The 24,968-nt window shown below is 37.1% G+C and overlaps 1 protein-coding gene across 1 annotated transcript in view; it reads left to right on the forward strand.

Annotated features, from left to right (window-relative positions):
* Positions 1–369: 369 nt before the first annotated feature.
* Positions 370–24,968, forward strand: part of LOC127788480 (uncharacterized) — a 70,163-nt gene continuing 45,564 nt past the window's right edge. Inside the window, exons 1-2 of the mRNA XM_052316814.1 lie at positions 370–474; positions 9,992–10,038. The gene's annotated coding sequence lies outside the window, so the exon portion shown is untranslated. The remainder of the gene's footprint in view (positions 475–9,991; positions 10,039–24,968) is intronic.

Genomic DNA, 24,968 nt, shown 5'->3' on the forward strand with positions numbered 1-24,968 from the left:
ACCGACCTCGTCTATAAATGGCGGACCTGGGTTCATTCTAAGACGTTGGAGCTCGAGGCAGTTTGCTGTTCGCGGCGGTGAGGTAAATTCTCTCTCAGCTTCTCGATTTCGATGTTCTACGATAGCGTTTTTCGTAGGCATTAGGAGTTGTAGGTTCATCTCTTATAGCTGGAGGATTTGATCCTATATTTTTGCCCGTTGGAACAAGAATATCGGTGATTGAATGACTAGGGAAATCGACGATTTTCCAATTGCTTGCGCATGTTTAATATTTGGACTCCACTTCATTCATCCTAGCCTTGTTGTCCTGCCTATTGAATTGCCAGTATGTTCTCTGATGTGATGTGCCTTTTCGTCTATTCTAGTTTGTTTTATAGGAAAAAATAATTGGACAAAGAGGACGGAGTCTTTTCGTGGTTGTATTTCTCTATGGAAGTTGATCAAAGGAAATGGACAAGGGAGATATTTACATTGGTACGTTCTGCACATTGAAGTCCACTAGTCTTATATGTCCTTTTTATACACTGTTTGTCTTTTCCCATTTTACAAGCTGCCAATATGTTCGGATTTATTTGTGTTCATTTTTTCTTGTTTTTTTTTTTTTTTTTTATGTCAGATAATTAGACAAGGGCTCTTTGTTTGGTGACAATAATTGGACAGTAAGGTGTGTTTTTAGTGCTTGTTCATCTCTCTCTTTTCAGTAAATGATCTGGAAGTGGATAGGAAAGGAAAACAACAGAGTCGATTACACTGTTTTCATTAGAGTTCTCTACTCTTGTAGCTTTCCTTGATCTCCTGGTTCATACATTTGTCTTTCATTCACTGTCTTACTAACTGCCATTATGTTATCTAGAGTACTCCATGTCTTTTTATTAGTTATTGTTTATTTTACAGCAGAGAAGAATCTAAAAAATCTGTCATTTTAGTCATCATTTTGGAATTGCATGGAATGGACAACAGGGGAGTTCTTTAGTATTGTTCTTTTAGTTCTAATTTGACTAAGCCAAGTGTTTTCACTAGTGCAATATTCGAACTACACTCTATTACAGTTTGGTTGTCTTCTCCATCTTTGAAGTGCTCCTAATATTTTTCCAATTGCTCTAGGCTTGTGCTATAGCAAACACTAGTGGATGTGGATGGAACATGCAACAATGGTTGTCATTCGCACTTGTTTTCCTGCACACTCTAGTCTTGTTGCCTCAAAATAGGAATTGGAGTGAGCCTAGAGCTTTAGCAAGTTAAATATTTTCTACTCACGACATTTTGGTTTTGTTTTCCTGTCTTATGAGTTTCAGGAGGCCCACTGATGTATTTGTCATGTCTTTTCATTTGTTGAAGACTTTAACTGGACAAGAAGGAAATGGTATTTATAGCAATTGCATTATCTTTTTGTTCAATTGTGTTCTCGAAGTGGATGAACGGATAAGAGGGTCATTGCAATTGTTTTCGCCAATCAAAGTCTTGTAGTCTCATGTCTACTCTGTTTCTAGATTTTGGTTGTATTGTTGTTAAGAGTATTGCTTCTATGTTTTTTTTTTTTTAAGTTGGTTTTATATAGCAATCAATAAACAGAAAAGGAGGAAGGTGCTTAACTGTGGTCGAGGGAGTTACTTAAACTGGTTTTCAGAGCATTGCAGTTCTCCTGTCTTTTTGCCTTGAATTCTTGTTTGAGTTAGCCTAGATCTTCCATTAATTTTTCAACTCTTCTCCACTTTGTACATTTAGTCCATCTTTCTTGTATTATGAGCCTGCTTATGTCTTTGCTTTTGTCCTAGATTTGTTTTATTGCCCACAAGGATTAGACAAGAAGGGGAAGGTGTATTTTTGGTCGTTGTACATCTCTATTTGTTCAGTGGTATGGAATAGGATTGAAATTGTCAAGAAGGGCGTCACTGCCTCTTGTTTTCGGAAAATTGTAGTTCTCTAGTCCCGTTGCTTTGAATTCTAGTTTCCCATGGCTTTGAGCTTACTCTTACTCATTACCTGCACTCCATTTTATATGTTTGGTTTTCTTTTCTTGTCTTATGAATTGGCAGTTTGTCTTCTGTAGTATTGCTTTTGTCTTTTCATTTGTTCTAGCTTTGTTTTATAGCAGGCAATACTTGGACAAGAAGGAAGGCGTAATTTCTGTTATTAATGCTGGTTTTCCCGGTTTTTGGTGGTGTTGCCCAGAATTTCAGTTATGCCTTTTCATTTAAAGTACTCGTTATAGCTTTTCATTTGTTCTAGGTTTGTTTTGCAGGCAATAATGGGACAAGAAAGAAGGTGTCCATTTAGCAGTTGCATATCTCTCTCTAGTTTTCTGCACATCACAATTTTAGCTGTCTTTTACTATCATATTGGGTTCTAGTATTTTCGTTGCAGTACTTTTTTGTGTTGTTTTGTTCTAGATTTGATTTATAGCAGGCAAGAAGGGAGGTGTCTTTTGTATATCTGTCTTTGTTCTGAGGTGTTTCGGAACTGGATGGATTACAAAACAATGGAGTTATTTTTATTGGTGAATGACCAGTTTGTTATCTGAAATATTGCTTTTGTTTTTTCATTTGTTTGAGGTTTGTTTTAATGCTGGCTAAAAAGTGAGCCCTTTCTGCTCATAGGAGTTCTCTAGTCTCATATCTACTCCATTTTGTACATTTTGGCCATCTTTTCTTGATTTATGGACTTCTAGTGAGTTCTCTCAAGTATTATTGCTTCTGTGTTTGGTTTTGTTCTAGGTTTGTTTTATGAGAGACAATAATAAGGGAATGAGGACGGTGTCTTCATATTGGTGGTGCATCGGTCTTTGTTTAGTGTTGTTCTATAAGTGGATGGAATGGAGAAAAGGGTTTAATTTCGACTTGTTTTCTGCAAGTTGCAGTTCTCTTGTTACACTGAATGTTCTCTTGCCTGTATAATGCACCAGTTAATTGTTGTTATTAGTTGTTTGTTTCTATATGACGAGTTGCCTGGTTGTTTTCTAAGTAGTGCTTCTATTCTTTCATATGTTTTTGGTTTCTTTTGTAGCAGGCGGCAATAATTGGACAAGAAAGAAGGTCCTCTCTTAGTTGAGTCCTTTTCTCAAAGTGGGTGAACATACTTCAAGGGAGTCACTTATGCTGGTTTTCATGTCATTGCAGTTCCCTAGTCTTTGAGTCTTGTTCTCGAAATGTGAACGGACTTCAAGGGAGTCACTTATGTTGGTTTTCATCTCATTGCAGTTCCCTAGTCTTTGATCTGTTATGCTCCATTTTATACATTCTGAGCGTCTTTTCATATCTTAAACGGACTTGCATCATGTTCATTGAAGTGCTGCTTTTTTATGTTTTGTTCTAGGATTGTTCTCTTGCAGATAGTAATAAGACAAAGGAAGGAGGTCTCTTGTACTGGTTGTATAGTGGTGTTCTGGAAGTGGATGGGACACATATGGGAGTTAATTTAGAGTGGTTTGCTGCACATTGTTGTTCTTTCTTGTTACCATGAATTCCTGTTTGACCGCGCTTTTAGTAATTCTACTCCACTTTGTATGTTTAAGCTGCCTTTCCTATTCTATGAACATTTCATGTCTTTTCTTTTGTTCTAGTATTGAATATTTATTTATTTTTTTTGCTTGCAGTGAGTGGGCAAAATGGAAGGTGCAATTTTATTTGTGGTTCATCTTTCTTTGTTCAGTAGTCTTTTGGAAGTGGATGAGACTAGGTTTGTCTTATTGTAGACAATAACTGCACAAGAAGGAAGGTTTCTTTCTACTTTCTAGTGGTGGTATCTTTTTGTTCAGCGGTGTTCTAACAGACAAGGAGGGAATAATTTCCTCTGATTTTGAGCACATTGCAGTTCTCTATTCTTATTTCCTTGAATTCTAATTTTGATTTAGCTTGGACTTTCTGCTAGTTTATTTTGCTCCATTTTGCTGTTTTATCCTTTCTTAAGAACATCCAAGACAATCATCTAGGACAAATGATACCTTTTTAGTTCTTGTATGTCCTCTTTCTTTGGTGTTGTTCTGGAAGTGGAGAGCAAGAACAAGAACAGAGTCATATATATTGGTTTTCTGCACATCACAGATCTGTAGTCTTGTAGCCTTGAATTCTAGTGTGATTTGGCCTAGGTCTTCTGCTAGTTCATCATTTCTACTCCTCTTGTTACCTTTGGGCTATCTTTTCCTGTCTGATGAACTATTAGTATTTTCATTTGCTTTTGGTTTGTTTTACAACAGAGAAAAATTGGACAGATAGGGAAAGGGTTTTGTTGGTTGCATCTCTTTACTTGTTCAGTGATATTCTGGAGGCAGATGGAATGGACAAGAAGGGAGTTGTTGCACTGTTTTCCAGCAAATTGCAGTTTTTCTATTTTGTTGCCTTGAATTCTAGTTTAATTGAGCGTAAGGCTTCCTTTGGTTCATTATCTCTACTCCATACATTTTGGCCAGTTTTTCTTCTCTTGTGAATTTCCTGTTTGTTATCTGGAGTACTGCTTATATCTTTACATTTTTACTAGGTGTGATTTATGCCGAAAATAGTGGGACAAATAGGAAGGTGCCTTTTCAGTGGTGTTTTGGAAGTGGATGGAATGGACAATAAGGGAGTCATTTCTGCTTTGCAGTCTCTTGTTGTAGATTCTAGTTTGACTTAGCCTAGAGCTTCTCCTAGTTCAATATTTTTATTTCCTGGTACATGTTGGCTATTTTATCTCGTCTTTTGAACTGCCAGTATGTTATCTGAAGTAGTCCTTTGTTTTTTCAGTTGTTCTCTATTTGTTTTAGAGCAATCAGTGATTGGACAAGAAGGTGGTGTTTTTTCTGGTCATATCTCTCTATTTGTTGAGATGTCTTTTGGAAGCGGATGGAGGAGCGGAGGTGAAAGTCATTTCCACTTGTTTTTAGCACGCCCCTGCTCTATATCCTTGTTGCCTTGAATTCATGTTTGTCATATTCTAGTGCTTCTGCTAGTTACTTATTTCTACTCGATTTCATACATCTTGGTTGTCCGTTCTTGGCTAATGAACTGCCAATATGTTACACGTAGTGCTGCTTGTGTCTTCATTTGTTATAGGTTTGTTTTTAAAGGAGAGAATAATGGAATAGCAATAAAGGTCTCTTTTTAGTGGTTGTTTCTCTATCCTCACTGAGTGGGGTTCTGGATGCGACGTACTTGCTGCAACGAAATCATTTCTACTTGCCTCGAGCATGTTGCAGTCCTTTAGTCTTGTTGCCTTGAATCCTAGTTTGACCTAGCCTAGAGCTTCCACAAGTTTAATATTTGGATGCCACTTCATTCATCCTAGCCTTGTTTTCCTGCGTAATGAATTGCCGGTATGTTCTTTGATGTGTCTTTTCTTCTATACTAGTTTGTTTTATAGTAAAAAATAAGTTGACAAAGAGGATGGTGTCTTTTTGTGGTTGTATTTCTCTATGGAAGCTGATAGATCGGAATGGACAACTAGGGAGTTATTTATGTTGGTATGTTGTCCACATTGAAGTTCTCTATTCTTATATGCCCTTTTTATACATTTTGGTTGTCTTTTCCCCAGCTTGCAAGCTGCTGATATGTTCGGATTTATGTGTGTTCATTCTTTCTGTGTTTTTTTCTGTCATCATTTGTCAAGGACTCTTTATTTGGTGACAATAATTGGATAATAAGGTGTGTTTTTAGTTGTTGTACATCTCTTTCTCTTCAGTAAATGATTTGGAAGTGGAAGGGAAAGGAAAATAACAGTCATTTACACTATTTTTTGTTAGAGTTCTCTACTCTTGTTGCTTTTCTAGATCTCCTAGTTCATATATTTTGTCTCACTCACTGTCTTTTACTAACTGCAATTATGTTATCTAGAGTACCGCATATTTCTTTATATTTGCTGTTGTTTATTTTACAGCAGAAGGGAAAACATAAAATTTGTCATTTTTGTCATCGTTTTGGAAATGCATGAAATGGGCAACAGGGGAGTTCTCTAGTATTGTGCTTTTAATTATAGTTTGACCAAGCCAAGTGTTTCCATTAGTTCAATAGTCCAACTAAGCTCCATTATGGTTTGACTGTCTTCTCTGGCTCTGGCTCTAAAGTGGTCCTTATGTTTTTCCATTTGTTCTAGGTTTGTGCTATAGCAAACACCAGTGGATGTGGATGGAACAGGCAAGAAGAAGGTGTCCGTTTAGCAGTTGCATATCTCTTTGTGGTTTTCTGCACATCACGATTTTAGCTGTCTTTTTACTATCATATTGGTTTCTAGTATTTTTGTTGAAGTACTTTTTTGTGTTTTGTTCTAGATTTGATTTATAGCAGACAATAATCAGGCAGGAAGGGAGGTGTCTTTTGTATATCTGTGTTTGTTCTTAGGTGTTTCGGAACTGGATGGATTTCAAAACAATGGAGTTATTTTTACTGTTTCTGTCTTTTTATTTGTTTGAGGTTTGTTGCTAAAAAGTAAGCCCTTTTGTCGCTCATAGGAGTTCTCTAGTCTCATATCTACTCCATTTTGTGCATTATGGACTTCTAGTGTGTTCTCTCAAGTATTATTGCTTCTGCGTTTTGTTCTAGGTTTTGTTTTATAAGAGAGAATAAAAAGGGAATAAGGATGGTGTTGGAGGTGCATCTATCTTTGTTTAGTGTTGTTCTTTAAGTGGATGGAATGGAGAAGAAGGGTTCGATTTTGACTTGTTTTCTTCAAGTTGCAGTTCTCGTGTTGTTACACTGAATTATAGTGTTCTCTTGCCTGTATCTTGCCCCAGTTAATTGTTGTTATTAGTTGTTTGTTTTTGTATGACGAACTGCTTGGTTGTTTTCTAAGAACTGCTTCTATTTTTTCATATGTTTTTGGTTTCTTTTGTAGCAGGCAATAATTGGACAAGAAAGAAGGTGATAACTCTCTTAGTTTAGTCTTTTTCTCGAAGTGGGTGAATGGACTTCAAGGGAGTCACTTATGCTGGTTTTCATCTCATTGCAGTTCCCTAGTCTTTGATCTGTTGTGCTCCTTTTATACATTCTGGCATTCTGGCTGTATTTTCATATCTCAAACGTATTTGGATTATGTTCATTGAAGTACTACTTTTTTTTTTTTGTTTTGTTCTAGGATTGTCCTCTTGCAGATAGTAATAAGACAAAGGAAGGAGGTCTTTTGTATTGGTTGTTTAGTTGTGTTTTGCAAGTGGATGGGACTCATAAGGGAGTTAATTTATACTGGTTTTCATCACATTGTTGTTCGTTCTTATTGCCATGAATTCTTGTTTGAACTTAGCTTACATCTTTCGCTTTTTAGTAATTCTACTCCACTTTGTATTGTTTAAGCTGTCTTTCTTATTCTATGAACATTTAATGTCTTTTCTCTTGTAGAGTATTGATTTTTTTTTTTTTTTTGGCTTGTTGTGTGTGGGTAAAATGCAGGGTGCTTTTTTATTTGTGGTTCATCTTTCTTTGTTCAGTAGTCTTCTGGAAGTGGATAAGACTAGGTTGGTCTTATTGTAGACAATAACTGGACAAGAAGGAAGGTGTCTTTCTACTTTCTAGTGGTTGTATGTATCTTTTTGTTTAGTGGTGTTCTAACAAACAAGAAGGGAATAATTTTCTCTGATTTTGAGCACTTTGCAGTTCTCTATTCTTATTGCCTTGAATTCTAATTTTGATTTAGCTTGGATATTTTGCTAGTTTATTTTACTCCACTTTGTTGTTTTTATCCTTTCTTAAGAACATCCAGGACAATCATCTGGGACAGATGATACCTTTTTAGTTCTTGTATAGATTCTTTGGTGCTGTTCTGGAAGCGAAGAGAAGGAACAAGAATGGAGGCAAGGCACATCACAGATCTGTAGTCTTGTTACCTTGAATTCTAGTTTGATTTGGCCTAGGTCTTCGGTTAGTTCATCATTTCTACTCCTCTGGTTACCTTTGGGCTGTCTTTTCTTGTCTGATATTTGTATTTTCTTTTGCTTTTGGTTTGTTTTACAACAGAGAATATTTTGTCAGATAGGGAAAGGGTTTTGTTCGTTGCATCTCTCTGCTTGTTTAGTGATGTTTTGGAGGCAGATGGAATGGACAAGAAGGGAGTTGTTGCACTGTTTTACAGCAAATTGCAGTTTTTTTGTTTTGTTGCCATGAATTCTAGTTTAATTGAGCGTAAGGCTTCTCTCCACTCCGTACATTTTGGCCAGCTTTTCCTGTCTTGTGAATTGCCTTTTTGTTGTCTGAAGTACTGCTTATATCTTTACATTTGTACTAGGCATTTCTTCTTTGCAGTTCTCTAGTCTTGTTGTAGATTCTAGTTTGACTTAGCCTAGACCTTCTCCTCGTTCAATATCTTCATTTTCTTGTACATGTTGGCTGTTTTATCCCGTCTTATGTTCACCAGTATGTTATCTGAAGTAGTCCTTTGTTTTTTCAATTGTTCTCTGTTTGTTTTAGAGCAATCAGTGATTGGACAAGAAGGTGTCTTTTCTGGTCATATCTCTCTATTTGTTGAGATGTGTTTTGGAAGCGGATGGAGGAGCGGAGGTGAAAGTCATTTCCCCTGGTTTTTAGCACGCCCCTGCTCTATATCCTTGGTGCCTTTAATTCATGTTTGTCATATCCTAGTGCTTCTGCTAGTTACTTATTTCTACTCCATGAACATTTTGGTTATCCGTTCTTGGCTAATGAACTGCCAATATGTTACATGTAGTGCTGCTCATGTCTTCATTTGTTATAGGTTTGTTTTTAAAGGAGAGAATAATGGAACAACAATAAAGGTCTCTTTTTAGTGGTTGTTTCTCTATCCTCGCTGAGTGGGGTTCTGGATGTGGCGTACTGGCTGCAACGAAATCATTTCTACTTGCCTTGAGCATGTTGCAGTCCTTTAGTCTTGTTGCCTTGAATCCTAGTTTGACCTAGCCTAGAGCTTCCACAAGTTTAATATTTGGACTCCACTTCATTCATCCTAGCCTTGTTTTTCTGCCTAATGAATTTTTGGTATGTTCTTAGATCTGTTGTGCTCCATTTTTTAAATTTTGGCTGTCTTTTCCTATCTTAAACAGACTTGCATTATGTTCGTTGAAGTATTGCTTTTTCGTTTTGTTCTAGGATTGTCCTATTGCAAATGGTAATAAGACGAAAGAAGAAGGTTTCTTGTATTGGTTGTATAGTGGTGTTCTGGAAATGGATGGGACAAACAAGGGAGTTAATTTAATACTGGTTTCCAGCACATTGTTGTTCATTTTTCTTGCCACGAATTCCAGCTTGAACTTAGTTTGCATCTTCCCTTCTTCTACTAATTCTACTCCACTTTGTATGTTTAGGCTCTCTTTCCTATTCTATGAACATTTAACGTCTTTTCATTTATTCTATATTTCATTATAGTAGTCAATAATTGGGCAAGGAGGATGGTGTCCCTTTGGCGGGTGGAAGTAGATGGAATGGACAACGCGGAGTTCCTTATGCTTGTTTTGAGTTGATTTTTGTAATCTTAGATCTATTCCGTTCTATACACTTTGGCTGTCTTTCACTATCTTATGTTTTTCTAGTATGTCTGTTGAAATATTGCTTGTGTGTTTTGGTTTGTTCTAGGTTTGTTTTTTGACAGAATAGTGGGACAAGGGATTATTTATTCTGGTTTTATGTGTGTATTTTTGTTCGGTGGTGTGCTCGAAGTCTAATGAAGACAGAATGGTGCTATTTATATTGGTTTTCATCACATTGCTGTTTTCCTATCTTGTTGCTCTGAACCCTAGTTTGATGTTATCCATGTCATCGTTTGCTAATTCTACCGCATTAGCAAAAATGTGTGTATTTTTGTTTAGTGGTGTCCTCGAAGTCTAATGAAGGCAGAATGGTGCTATTTATACTGGTTTTCATCACATTGCTGTTTTCCTATCTTGTTGCTCTGAACTCTCGTTTGATGTTGTCCATGTCACCGTTTGCTAATAAGGGAATCACTTATTCTTGTTTTTAGCTTATTTCTGTTCTCCAGTGTTATGTCTACAACATTTTTTATCCTTTGGCTGTCTTTCCCTATCTTACTGACTTTTAATATGTTTGTTTCACTCTTTGTTCAGTAGTGCGCCAGAAGTGGACAGAACGCACAAGGGAGTTATTTATTCTGGTTTGTAGCACATTACAGTTTTCCTATGTTGTTGCCTTTAGTTTTGTTGTCCTATACTTTTGAGTTCTAGTTTTCCCCTGGCTGGATCTTACAGTGTTCATTATTTGCACTCCACTTTGTTATTTGTTTTATTAAGAAATAATTTGCTATTAGTTATTGCCCAATATCATGGCATAACATTTAAGTATAAATATATGCACACATTAACATTCACCTTGTTATTAAATCTAATAGGAGATGTGTTGGGGCAACTCTTCCCTTTGCCAACCTCCTTCCTCAAAACTTTTGATTTTGTTTTTATTCTATCTTTTGATGAGATAATTAAATTGTATTGTAATTATATTGGAGATATTTGTATTTTGAAAAAATAGTTTTTTAATTTCTTATGATAATAAATTACTGATTAAAATTTATAATATTTTGCAAGTAATTTTCTTGCTGAACACATGCACTGTTTAGCAATGGTTGTTGTTATGGTTGTGGTTGGAGATGTCAAAGATGGTGACAGTGGTGGGTGATGATGAGGTCCTCTTTTAACTTTGGGTGATGCTAATCATTTGTTAAGGGTAATGATTAAGATGTAACGTATTTTATTTTTATAAAAATATATTTATTGACTGATAAATTATTACAAAACAATTAATTTATCATTAATCAATAAAAATATTTTATAATTAAAAGTAATGTGTAAGTAATGTATCTAAGATAAACCCCACATGAGATGTGAGATGTGGAAGGGGCAGGAGTTGTTATGACCCAAGGGTTAGAAGTGTAATAAAGGAATTGTTGTAATTGTGTAATAGGTTAGACAGTTAGCCCTCCTAATTGTAAGAGGTGCCTATTAAGTGGGTTGTTGTAGAAGGAAACGGTATGATTGGAAATAACAGAATTCCCTTCTCTTTCTTTTGCATCTTATGTAATTTTCTCCCTGAAATCATCTTGCGCTCACCCTTTTCTAGGCTGCCCACCAAGGTTAGCTTTTTCCCTTCAAATTCCACCGTCACCTCCAACTTGTTCAAGTCGAAAGTTAATGGACTCACGTTTCTCGTCCAGTCGACTCTCAAAACAATGTCACATCCTCTTAACTCTAATACTCTCAAGTTAGCCACAAACTCTGCCCCTTGCATCTACCACTTGAAATTGAGGCACTTGCGATAGCTGTACATCCTATTTTCGTTTTCCATCATCACCGATAGATGGTTCGTTTTTGTCAATTCACACTTGAGAACTGCATCAGTTGCTTTATTCAAAAAGCTATGTGTTGCTGCTGTCAATCAGCATCGTCAGCCTTCTTTTTCCTACATGCCCTTTCACTTTAATGATTTTTCCTATTGGTCCTCCCTTAATCGCATGGAAAGAAATCTCACCACCTTCATCCTCTGAGTGTCTCCTCTATATTCTCCTCAACTACTTCATTTTCCATTCTTTCCTCTTCTTCCTCACCCTCTTCATTAGATCCTTCCATTTTTAGCAATTGCCTCCTACATTGATGCACTGGGCGGTACTTCTCTCCACATTTAAAGCATAGGCCAGTTGTCTCCTCTACTCTATGGTTTGATTCTTGTTTGCCCCTTGACTTGTGGCATTCCTAGCCCCACCTTGGCCTGCACTCTAGGCTACAACCTTGAAATTACCCCCAAATTGAGGACTTTGATTCATGTGTTGGGCTTTGTCCACACCTTATTCTTCTTGAATATTGCCTCCAATGTCAATTCTTGCAGTCAGGCTTTCTCCGCTACTTGTTTCACTAATGTTGGCATCATTATCTTCACCATCGGTCACAACTCATCCTTCGATCCACTAATAAAACTCGACAAGAAATAGGGTTCGGTTAAGCTTGGTTGTGCCACCCATAGATTAGCCTGTAACTCTTCAAATTTCATTTGGTAATCTACAACCGACCACTCTTGCCGTAGTTTGTTAAATTCTTCAACCACGTTCGCCATACTCCTCTTTGCAGACCAATCACACAATTATTTTGAGAAGTCAGGCCAATTCACTACCCCACCCTTGGCTTGCCTCCAACCTTGATACCATGCGTCAACCATGATGAGAATCATGGAGGGCCGACTAAAAATGATGCAATTGGACCAGTCAACCCCGTTAACCGTGTCGGAATTGGATGAATAATGTTTTTTCCAAGCAAAAACGAGCCACTAAGAAAAACTCATGGGCTTTCCCTTGAGCCCACTAGTTTTTTGGCCAAATTCCATCGTTTAGCGTGCTAAATTGGCACTCTAATTATGCTGGCAGAAATTTGTTATTTTCCCAAGATTGATTTGACAAGATTTGAGCACATAAAAGGAATGGCTGATTGATTGAATGTTTGATTAATTGACAAGATTTGGTTGCTTAATTCCTTTTTGATTGTATTGAGTGTTGTTGCATCTCTAAGACCTGATTTTAGTTCTTTGTATTTTGCTATTAGTTGAATTGCAGTTGTCACCGTATTTTATGGTCGAGCTCCAATATTTTGCTTGTGAACTTTTTACTTCGGAGGTTACATGGCTGTTATTTAATGTTGCCATGAATTCAAGGTTGTTCAGCCTAGAGCTGTCACTAAATTTCATTATTTCTACTCTAATTTGAACATTTTAGCTGTCTTTTCCTGTCTTACAAATTGCCGTTACGTTCTCCAAAGTATTGCTGATGTTATTTCGTTTTCTCTAGGCTTGTTTTATCATAGACAATAAATAATTGTACGAGAGGGAAAGTTTGTCTTTGTTCATTAGTACAGTACATCACAGTTCCTAGTCTTGTTCCCTTCAATTCTAGTTTGACCTAGCCTCCAGCTTTTGCTAGTTATGTCTACTCCACTTCATACATTTTTTCTGTCTTTTCCTGTCGTGTATTGCCAATAAGTTCTGTGAAGTACTGCGTACTTATGTCCTCCTCATTTGTGCTAGGTTTGTTTTATGGTTGACAATAACTAGACAAGAAGGAAGGTGTCTTTCTACTTTCTGGTGGTTGTATATATAAGTTGTTCAGTGGTGTTCTAACAGACAACAAGGGAATAATTTTTTCTGGGTTTGAACACATTGCAGTTCTCTATTCTTATTGCCTTGAATTCTAATTTGATTTAGCTTGGCCTTTCTGCTAGTTTATTTACTGCACTTTGTTGTTTTATCCTTTATTATGAACATCCAGTATGTTCTTTGAAGTACTCCTTATGCCTTTTAATTTTTCTTGGATTTTTTTATGGTAGACAATCATCGGGGACAAAAGCCTTTTTAATGCTTGTATATCTCTTTCTTTTGGTGGTGTTGTGGAAGTGGAGAGATTGAACCAGAATGGAGTCATATACACTGGTTTTCAGCACATCACTGTTTTCTAGTCTTGTTGCCTTGAATTCTAGTTTGATTCAGCCTAGGTCTCCTGGTAGTTCATCATTTCTACTTCTCTTGTTACATTTGGGCTATCTTTTCTTGTCTAATGAACTACTAGTATTTTCATTTGCTTTTGGTTTGTTTTACAATAGAGAATAATTGGACAGAGTGGGAAAGGGTTTTGTTGGTTGCATATCTCTACTTATTCAGTGATGTTTTGGAAGCAGATGGAAGGAACAAGAGAGAGTTGTTCCACTGTTTTCCAGCAAATTGCAGTTCTTCAGTTTTGTTACCTTGAATTCTAGTTTAGCTGAGCGTAAGGCTTGTGCTGGTTCATTGTCGCAAATTGGGAGGTGCCTTTCAAGTGGTGTTTTGGTGCTGGATGGAATGGATAATAAGGGAGTCATTTCTTCTTTCCAATCCTCTAGTCTCGTTGCTGATTCTAGTTTGACTTAGCCCAGAGTTTCTCCTAGTTCAATATCTTTACTACCTGATACAGGTTGGCTGTTCTATCCTATCTTATGAATTGCTAGTATGTTGTCCAATTATTGATTACTCTAAACAAACCGAGAACAACTGAAGAAACATAAGGGGTACTTCACATGGAAGTCATTTTTGCTGGACAAGAAGAAATGTGTCTTTTTAGTGGTCATATCTCTATTTGTTGAGATGTGTTATGGAAGGGGATGGAGTTGCCAGCATGGAAGTCATTTATGCTAGATTTTAGCACGTCCCTGCTCTCTATCCTTGTTGCCTTGAATTCATGTTTTTCATATCCCGGTGCTTATGTTAGTTACTTATTTCTACATTTCATACGTTTTGGTTGTCCGTGCTGCTTATGTCTTTTCATTTGTTATAGGTTTGTTTTTAAAGGAGATAATAATGGAACATGAGTTTTTAGTGGTTTTTTCTCTCTTTGCTGAGTGGGGTTTTGGATGTGGCATACAGATTGCAACATAGTCATTTCTACTTATTTTTAGCACGGCGCAGTCTTTTAGTCTTGTTGCCTCGAATTCTAGGTTGACAAGGCCTAGAACTTGCCCATGTTTAATATTTGGACTCCACTTCATTCATCCTAGCTTTGTTTTCCTGCCTAATGAATTGCTGGTATGTTCTCTGATGTGTCTTTTTGTCTATTCTAGTTTGTTTTGTAGGAAATAATAATTGGACAAAGATGACGGTGTCTTTTCGTGCTTGTATTTCTCTATGGAAGTTGATAGCATGGAATGGACAACAGGGGAGATATTTATATTGGCATGTTCTGCACATTGAAGTTCACTAGTTTTATATGTCCTTTTTATACATTTTGGTTGTCTTTTCCCATCTTACAAGCTGCCGATATGTTCGGATTTTTTTGTGTTGATTTTTTTTGGGATTTTTTTTTTATGTTAGATTATTAGACAAGTACTCTTTGTTTGGTGACAATATTTGGACTCATTTGTTGAAGACTATAATTGGACAAGAAGGAAATGGTATTTATAGCAATTGCATTATCTTTTTGTTCAATTGTGTTCTCGAAGTGGATGAACGAATAAGAGGGTCATTGTACTTGCCAATCAAAGTCCTGCTATGCAGTCTCATGTCTACTCTGTTTTAAGATTTTTGCTGTATTGTTGTTAAGAGTACTGCTTTTTTTTTTTTTTGTTTTTTGTTTCTAGGTTGGTTTTATAGCAATCAATAAACAGAAAAGGAGGAAGGTGCTTAATTGTGGTTGGGGGAGTTGCTTAAGCTGGTTTCAGAGCATTGCAGCACTCTTGTCTTTTTGCCTTGAATAAGAGTTTGACTTTGCCTAGACCTTCCATTAATTTTTCAACTCTTCTCCGATTTGTACATTTAGGCCATCTTTCATGTCTTATGAACCTGCTCATGTCTTTGCATTTGTCCTAGATTTGTTTTGTTGCCCACGAGGATCAGACAAGAAGGAAGGTGTATTTTTGGTCGTTGCACATCTCTATTTGTTAATTTTTCAACTCTTCTAGTCCGCTCTTGTCTAATGAACTACCAATATGTGCCTCGGAATGCTGCTTATGTCTTTTAATTTGTTATAGGTTTGTTTTTAAAGGAGAGAATAATGGAAAATAAAGGTGTCTTTTTAGTGGTCATTTCTCTCTCTTTGCTGAGTGGGGTTTTGGATGCAGCATACGGAATGCAACGGAGTCTTTTCTACTTGTTTTCAGCATGTTGCAGTCCTTTAGTATTGTTGCCTCAAATTCTAGTTTGACTTCGCCTAGAGCTTGCCCATGTTTACTATTTGGACTCCACTTCATTCATCCTAGCCTTGTTGTCGTGCCTATTGAATTGTTGCTAGTATGTTATCTAATGTGTCTTTTCGTCTATTCTATTTTGTTTTATAGGAAAAAATAATTGGACAAAGAGGACGGTGTCTTTTCGTGGTTGTATTTCTCTATGAAAGTTGATCAAAGGAAATGGACAAGGGAGATATTTATATTGGTATGTTTTGCACATTGAAGTTCACTAGTCTTGTATGTCCTTTTTGTACACTTTGTTTGTCTTTTCGGATTTCTTTGTGTTCATTTTTTTTGGGTTTTTTTTTTTTTTGTCAGATAATTTGACAAGGGCTCTTTGTTTGGTGACAATAATTGGACAGTAAGGTGTGTTTTTAGTGCTTGTTCATCTCTCTCTTTTCAGTAAATGATCTGGAAGTGGAAGGGAAAGGAAAACACCAGAGTCGATTACACTGTTTTCTTTAGAGTTCTCTACTCTTGTAGCTTTCCTTGATTTCCTAGTTCATACATTTGTCTTTCATTCACTGTCTTACTAACTACCATTATGTTATCTAGAGTACTCCATATGTCTTTTTATTATTTATTGTTTATTTTACAGCAGAGAAGAATCTAAAAAATCTATCATTTTGGAATTGCATGGAATGGACAAGAGGGGAGTTCTTTAGTATTGTTCTTTTAATTCTAGTTTGACTAAGGCAAGTGTTTTCACTAGTGCAATATTCCAACTACACTCTATTATAGTTTGGTTGTCTTCTCCGTCTCCAAAGTGCTCCTAATATTTTTCCAATTGCTCTAGGTTTGTGTTATAGCAAACACCAGTAGATGTGGATGGAACAGGCAACAATGGTTGTCATTCACACATGTTTTCCTGCACACTCTAGTCTTGTTGCCTCAGAATAGGAATTAGAGTGAGCCTAGAGCTTTAGCAAGTTAAATATTTTCTACTTTTAAGACATTTTGGTTTTGTTTTCCTGTCTTATGAGTTTCAGGAGGCCCACTGATGTATTTGTCATGTCTTTTCATTCGTTGAAGACTTTAATCGGACAAGAAGGAAATGGTATTTATAGCAATTGCATTATCTTTTTGTTCAATTGTGTTCTCGAAGTGGATGAACGGATAAGAGGGTCATTGTACTTGCCAATCAAAGTCTTGTAGTCTCATGTCTATTTTGTTTCAAGATTTTGGCTGTATTGTTGCTAAGAGTATTGCTTCTATGTTTTTTTTTTCTAGGTTGGTTAATAATCAATAAACAAAAAAGGAGGAAGGTGCTTAATTGTGGTTGGGGGAGTTACTTAAACTAGTTTTTAGAGCATTTGCAGTTCTCTTGTCTTTTTGCCTTGAATTCTTGTTTGAGTAGCCTAGATCTTCCATTAATTCTTCAACTCTTCCCCACTTTGTACATTTAGGCCATCTTTCCTGTCTTATAAACCTACTTATGTCTTTGCTTTTGTCCTAGATTTGTTTTATTGCCCACAAGGATCAGACAAGAAGGAAGGTGTATTTTGTCATCGTACATCTCTATTTGTTCAGTGGTATGGAATAGGATTGGAATTGTCAAGAAGGGCGTCACTGCCTCTTGTTTTTGGCCATTGTAGTTCTCTAGTCTTGTTGCTTTGAATTCTAGTTTCCCTTGCCTTTGAGCTTACTCTTACTCAGTACCTGCACTCCATTTTATATGTTTGGTTTTCTTTTCCTGTCTTATGAACTGACAGTTTGTCTTCTGAAGTATTGTTTCTGTGTTTTCATTTGTTTTAACTTTGTTTTATAGCAGGCAATAATCGGACAAGAGGGAAGGCGTAATTTCTGTTATTGCTGGTCTTCCTGATTTTTGGTGGTGTTGCCCAGAATTTCAGTTATGCCTTTTCATTTAAAGTACTCGTTATAGCTTTTCATTTGTTCTAGGTTTGTTTTGCCGACAATAATGGGACAAGAAAGAAAAAGCTGTCCATTTTGCAGTTGCATATCTCTCTCTAGTTTTCTGCCCATAACAATTTTAACTGTCTTTTACTATCATGTTGGTGTCTAGTATTTTCGTTGAAGTACTTTTTTGTGTTGTTTTGTTCTAGATTTGATTTATAGCATACAATAATCAAGAATGATGGGAGGTGTCTTTTGTATATGTCTCTGTTATGACGTGTTTCGGAACTGGATGGATTACAAAAACAATGGAGTTATTTAAATAACTCCATTGTTTGAGGTTTGTTTTAATGCAAACTAAAAAAGTAAGCACTTTCTACTCATAGGAGTTCTCTAGTCTCATGTCTACTCTATTTTGTTCATTTTGGCCATCTTTTCTTGATTTATGGACTTCTAGTGAGTTTTGTATTATTGCTTCTGTGTTTGGTTTTGTTCTAGGTTTGTTTTATGAGAGAATAATAAGGGAATAAAAACAGTGTCTTCATATTGGTGGTGCATCGGTCTTTGTTTAGTATTATTCTATAAGTGGATGGAATGGAGAAGAAGGGTTCAATTTTGACTTGTTTTCTGCAAGTTGCAGTTCTTTTATTACACTTAATTATAGTGTTCTCTTGCCTGTATCCTGCTTCAGTTAATTGTTGTTATTAGTTGTTTGTTTCTATATGACGAACTGCTTGGTTGTTTTCTAAGTACTGCTTCTATTCTTTCATATGTAAAGTTTCTTTTGTGGCAGGCAATAATCGGACAAGAAAGAAGGTGATAACTCTCTTAGTTGAGTCTTGTTCTCGAAGTGGGTGAACGTACTTCAAGGAAGTCACTTATGCTGGTTTTCATCTCATTGCAGTTCCCTAGTCTTTGAGTCTTGTTCTCGAAATGGGTGAACAGAGTTTAAGGGAGTCACTTATGCTGGTTTTCATCTCATTGCAGTTCCCTAGTCTTTGATCTGTTATGCTCCATTTTATACATTTTGACTGTCTTTCATATCTTAAACGGACTTGCATTATGTTCATTGAAGTGCTGCTTTTTTATGTTTTGTTCTAGGATTGTCCTCTTGCAGATAGTAATAAGACAAAGGAAGGAGGTCTCTTGTATTGGTTGTCTAGTGGTGTTCTGGAAATGGATGGGATACCTAAGGGAGTTAATTTATAGTGGTTTGCAACACATTGTTGTTCTTTCTTGTTGCCATGAATTCCTATTTGACCGTGCTTTTAGTAATTCTACTCCACTTTGTATGTTTAGGCTATCTTTCCTATTCTATGAACATTTAATGTCTTTTCTTTTGTTATAGTATTGAATATTTAGTAGGCAATAATGTCTTTTCTGATCCTCTTACTACTCTCTTTTCGTTTGTTCTAGCTTTGTTTTATAGCAAGCAATAATCGGCCAAGAAGGAAAGCGTAATTTCTATTATAAATGTTGGTTTTCGCAGTTTTTGGTCTTGTTTCCTTGAATTCTAGTTATGTCTATTCATTTGAAGTACTCGCTATACCTTTTCATTTGTTTTAGGTTTGTTTTACGGGCAATAATGGGACAAGAAGAAAGGTAGTGTCCATTTAGTAGTTGCATATCTCTTTGGTTTTTTCCACAACACGATTCTTTTGTCCTGCATGATCTATATCTTATACATTTTAGCTGTCGTTTCCTATCATATGGGCTTATAGTGTTTTCCTTGATGTACTTTTTTGTCTTGTTTTGTTCTAGATTCAATTTATAGGAGACAATGATCTTTGAAGAGGGTAGAAGTCTTTTGTGTATCTGTCTGTGTTCTAAGGTTGAGGTGTATTGGAATTTTATAGATTACAGAACAATTGAGTTATTTATATGGACCATGCTATTGGTACCCCTTGGGCTACACAATGCATTATAAATGACAAAAATACCTCTCACGTCTCACCGCCTTGCCTCTCTGCGCCTCACCACCTTGGGTGGGGGGCATTTTAGTCACGTGCCTCACCGCCTAACACTGCTTCACCGCCTCACTTCACTGCTTTGTGTGTGGGGTGTGTTAGACATTTTAGCTACATTATGTAGCCAAAGTTGTTGCCCATGATGTACCAATAGCATTTTCCTATTTATACTGGTCTTAAGGACAATGCAGTTATGTAGTTTTTGTTGACTTGAATGCCAGTTTGCTTCGCATTGATCTTCCAATTGCATGTTAGGAGTTCAGATTTTGTTGGAGTATTAGAATTGACTCGTAATCTAATCCAACAACATGTCTTGGTTTCGATTGAATGTGCATGCTACTGATCAAGTTCAGGTTTCCCCGATGTTCTTAATATAGAATTGAAGCAATTCTTTAAGGCACCTTCATGCACAGATGAGAGCAGGACTTGCATTATGTTTGTTGAACTACTACTTTTTTGTTTTGTTCTAAGATTGTCCTCTTTCGTGTGGTAATAAGACAAAAGAAGAAGGTTTCTTGTACTGGTTGTATAGTGATGTTCTGGAAGTGGATGGGACAAATAAGGGAGTTAATTTAATACTGGTTTCAGCACATGAATTCTTGTTTGAACTTAGTTTGCATATTTCCCCCTTTTACTAATTCTACTCCACTTTGTATGTTTAGGTTGTTTTTCCTATTCTATGAACATTTAACGTCTTTTCTTTTGTTCTATGGTTGTTTTTTATTTTTTTGGCTTGCTGTAAGTGGACAAAATGGGAAGGTGTATTTTTATTTGGGGTTCCATCTTTCTTTGTTCAGTACCTTTCTGGAAGTGGATAGGTCAAGAAGGGTGTCATTTGCACTTGTTTTCTGCAAGTTGCATTTCTATTGTCCAGTTACATGGAAGGTGCATTTTTATTTGTGGTGGTTCTTTTTGTGTTCAGCAATCTTCTGGACGTGGATGTGACTGGAAAGGTGTCATGTCCACTTGTTTTTTGCAAGTTGCATTTCACTTACCTCGATCCCTATCTTTACTCTATTTTTATATGTTTTTGTTAACCATTTCTCTTTGTTGACTGCAAGGTGATTTTCTTACTTACTGCTTCTGTCTTTTCATTTGTTTTATGTTGCATTATAGCAATCAATAATCGGGCAAGGAGGATGGTGTCCCTTTGGCGACTGTATCTCTCTGTGTGTTGAGTGTTGTTATGGAAGTAGATGGAATGGACAACACGGAGTCACTTATGCTTGTTTTGAGTTCATTTCTTCAATCTTAGATCTACTCCGTTCTATACGTTTTGCTCAAGTATTCCTATATGTTGGAACTGTCAGGTGGTTTTCTGAGGTATTGCTTCTGTTTTTTAATTTTTTCTATGTTTGCTTTATAGAAGGTAATAATTTTATGACGACTGTGCCCCTTTTGTTGAGTGTTGTTCTGGACGTGTATGGAACAGACTACAAGGATGTCACTTATGCTGGTTTTCAGCTCATCACAGTTCTACAGTCTTGAATTCTGGTTTGACTTAGACTGGATCTTCTGCTCCTTTATTATTTCTACTCTAGCTTGGATCTTCTCCTGGTTACATTATCTTCACTCTTTTTTATTTGTGTTTCCTGACAAATTCAGATGATGTTATCTGAAGTAGTGCTTCCATCTTTCCATTCGTTTGAGGTTTGCTTAATAGGCAATAGTTGGACACAGAGGATGGAGTCATTTTAGTAGGTTTCTGTATCCCTATTTGTTGAGTGTTGTTCTCCTTATTTCTGTTGATGAATGTTGGTTTTTTGCTCACTTCTCATTCTGGAAGCGGATGGAATGGACAACATATGCTGGTTTTCTGCTCGTTTCTATTCTCTAATGTTCGTTGAAGTATTGCTTCTTTGTTTTGTTCTATTTTCCTTGTCCTGGATCCTACTTGTTCATATTATTCCATTTTATACATTTTGGTTGTCTTACTCCCATATGGTGAACTGCCAAGTTGTTTTTTGAAGTACTACTTGTGTCTTTTCAATTTGTTCTAGGTTCGTTTTATAGAAGGCAATAATCAGACAGAGACTGTGTCTGTTTAGATGATGTATGTCTCTCATTGTTGTGTTGTTTTGGAAGTGGATCAAATGAGAAGGGAGTTACATATGTTAGTTTTCGTCTCATCACAGTTCTCTAATCATACCTACTCCAATTTATACATTTTGGTTGTATTTTCCTATTATATGGACTTCAAGTAAGTTTGTTGAAGTATGGCAGACAATAATAAGATTAGAAGGAAGGTGTCTGTCTTTATACTGGTTGTATATCTCTCTTTGTTTTGCTTGGGTGTGCGTTTTCAGCGCATTGCATTTAAGCCATCTTTCTTGTCTTGTGAACAGCTTGTGTCTTTTCTTGTTCAAGTTTTGTATGTTTTTGCTTCCAGAAATTGGACAAGAAGGAAGGTGCATTTTTAGTGGCTGTACACCTTTCTTTGTTTAATGGTGTTCTTTGAGTGGATGGAACAAACAAGATAGGTGTCATCTCCACTTGTTATCCTGCTCCTCGTTGTTTGTTATTTGTTCTCTCCTTTTTATTCGTTTTTGGTTATCTTTTCCTGTTTGATGTATTCACAATTTGTTTTCTGTGCTTACTGGTCTTCTCTTTTCATTTGTTTGAGGCTTGGTTTATCGCTGCCAATAGTTGGACAGGATGGAAGGTGCTGTTTTGTGTCTCTCTCTCTTTGGTCAATTGGGGAGTCACTTATCCTTGTTACCAGCTTATTTCTGTTCTCCAGTGTTATATCTACTATATTTCTGTTTGTTGAAGTATTGCTTCTTTGTTTTGTTTTGTTGTAGGTTTGTTTTATAACATCTCTCTTTGTTGAGTGGTGTTCTGGAGGTGGATGGAATGGATAACAAGGGAGTCACTTATTCTTGTTTTCAGCTTATTTTTGTTCTCCAGTGTTATGTCTACTACATTTTTGATCCCTTGCCCATCTTTTCCAATCTTATTGGCTTCTAGTATGTCTGTTTTACTCTCTGTTCAGCAGTAGTGCTCCAGAAGTGGACAGAACGCACAAAGGAGTTATTTATTCTGGTTTGTAGCATGTTGCAGTTTTCCTATCTTGTTGCCTTTAGTTTTGTTGTCCTATGACTTTTGAGTTCTAGTTTTCCTCTCGCTTGGATCTTACACTGGTTCATTATTTGCACTCCACTTTGTTATCTGTTTTATTAAGAAATAATTTGCTATTAGCTGCTGCCCAATATATGGCATAGCATTTAAGTATAAATATATGTACACATTAACATTCACCTTGTTATTAAAACTAGCGCCATGTTTATTCTCACCTTTAAGTTATTTAAAAATCCACTTAATAGCATCCCAATCCTCCTTTTACGGATTAGCCATGAACCTACTTGCAATACTCCTAGCATGTGCTAAATTCGACCTAGTACACCATGTTAGCTCCCGAGGATCTGACTTAGAATTCCTTCGTCCAGTGGACTGTTCGAAGGAGAAGGAATGAAGATAGGGGGAGAAATTAGGGAGGAAGAGAGAAGAGAGAGAGAGAGAGAGAGAGAGAGAGAGAGAGAGAGAGAGAGAGAGAGAATGAGAGAGAATGTCAGAATTCTGTTAGAATATTTCAGACCCATCCGTGGCAAGGATTGGCTGAATATATAGCTAGATTCCTTGCCCATGTGCGGTTAATCGCTTACAGCTAATGGAATGTACAACCTGCCTAAGCATCAACAAACATGTACCCCCTTACAACATACTCTACTGCCTATACGCTAATAGCTATTCCTCCATTCCTATTACATTTAATTACTCTATCTCCCCCTCTTTGCTACGTGGATCATGACAATTACCCCTCTTCAAAATTTTCTTGTCCTCGAGAAATGTGGAGGGAGGCTGGCTACTCTCGAAAATTGGCAAAACATGTTCGGAAGGTATTCCCATGTGTTGCTATCTGAGTGGAGATGAGACCACTTGATGAGTACTTGAGGAATAGGGGCCCCGTGCTTGTAGATCACCCTCTTATCTAGCACAGCTACCGGTTCTTTAATACTGTCATTGGCATTAGGAAGGTCGGGTAGGGTAAGACTTGTTGGTTGAGTCCCTACCGATTTTTTAAGGAGTGCCCCATGGAATATCGAGTGGATGTTGGAGCCTTCTGGTAGTTGTAATCGGTATGCTACATTTCCCACCTTTGCAGTGATGGGAAATGGGCCGTAGTATCTTGGATTCAACTTGGAGCTAGGGTTTTGCAGTAATGCCCTTAGGTGACCTGGTTTAAGCTTCAAATACACCCATTCTCCCAGTTGAAATTCTCTTTCACTCCTCCTATCTACAAATTGCTTCATCCGGTTCTGAGTAGCTAATTCCCTTTTTAGCACCTGTAAAGCTTGCTGCTTTTGCTGGAGATAAACATCCAAAGCTGTGCCACTGTGGAAGAGTCCCAAGGATGGTAGTAGTGGTGGTTTATAGCCATAGAGTGCTTCGAAAGGAGACCTTTATATAGAGTTGTGGTGGCTAGAGTTGTACCACCATTGGGCCATGGGAAGCCACTTGTGCCAAATTCTTGGTTGTAGGAAGCAAGAACACCTTAGATAATCTCTAAAAACGGATTCACCCTTTCGGTTTGGCCATCGAATTCAGGGTGGTAAGCGGTTGACATATGTAGCTTAACTCCCAGCAGCCCCATCAGCTCTTTCCACAGCAAACTCGTGAAGATCTTGTCGCGATCAGATACTATGGCCTTTGGTGCGCCGTGTAGCTTGATTACCTGGTCCAAGAACACCTTTGCTACCTCTTGAGCAGTGTAAGGGTGAACTAACTCGATGAAATGGCCATATTTGGTGAACCGATCTACTATCACCATGATGTAGTTTTTTTCTTCAGATTTGGGGAGCCCTTCAACAAAATCTATTGAGATACTCTCCCAGGTATATTCAGATTTGGCTATATTCTCAGATTTGCATCTCCTGCAAGTATCACAACTTAGTACAAAATCCTTGAAATACCTTTTCATTCCTGGCCACTGGAATAATTGTTTAACCATGTGATAGGTGTTTTCAATTTCCGAGTGTCCCCCTGTGGGGGAGGCATGTAATGCCTTTATTATTTTCTTCCTTAACTCCTCATGCTCTCCTATAACCAGTTTCCCTTGGTACCTGATTACTCCATTGCTCAAAGTGTAACCTGGTCTTGAGGATGGGACTTACGGTACAGCTGCTGAAGAAGTTCCTTGGTTCTTCCAGCCTTTTCGTAACTGTCAACTACCTCTTGGCACCAATCAGGAACGAGGGTGGTGATTGCAGCTAGACTTCCTTCCTCAAAGCACTTAGATAGCGCATCTGCTGCTAGGTTTTCCTTCCCTTCCCCTTCCTATATTGGATAACATAATCCAATCCCATTAGCTTTGTCATCCCCTTCCTTTGCAGCTGGGTGTGCAACTTTTGTTGTAGCAAAAATTTCAGACTTTTATGGTTTGTTTTAATCATAAATCTCTCTCCCTTTAGGTAATGTCGCCATTTCTCTACTACCAATAATACCGCCAGTAGCTCATTCTCGTAGATACTTAACCC

This window comes from Diospyros lotus, chromosome 13, assembly GCF_014633365.1.
Source record: "Diospyros lotus cultivar Yz01 chromosome 13, ASM1463336v1, whole genome shotgun sequence".
NCBI lineage: Eukaryota > Viridiplantae > Streptophyta > Magnoliopsida > Ericales > Ebenaceae > Diospyros > Diospyros lotus.